Below are 234 nucleotides of genomic sequence, written 5' to 3'. Positions count from 1 at the left end.
CTCCGATGCCCTTAATATCCGCGCGTAATTGTGGTATTACGCCTGCCTCTGCCCGGTTCCTGTTTTCCGGCTGGCCAATCACTAAATTCCTCGCGTTTACCTCGTTTGCGACTTTGAATTCTCGACGTGCCAGCGCCGCTTCTCGCTGCGCCACGTCTCGCTCTCGTTTTGCGATTTCGAGTTCCTGCCGTAAGAGTGCGTTCTTGGCTCGTTCTAGTCGAAGGTGGTCACCAT

The sequence above is a fragment of the Wasmannia auropunctata genome, unplaced genomic scaffold, assembly GCF_000956235.1.
Source record: "Wasmannia auropunctata unplaced genomic scaffold, wasmannia.A_1.0 LD336074.1, whole genome shotgun sequence".
Classification (NCBI taxonomy): domain Eukaryota; kingdom Metazoa; phylum Arthropoda; class Insecta; order Hymenoptera; family Formicidae; genus Wasmannia; species Wasmannia auropunctata.
The sequence above is the reverse complement of the archived record's forward strand: the minus strand, read 5'-3'. Positions refer to the sequence as shown.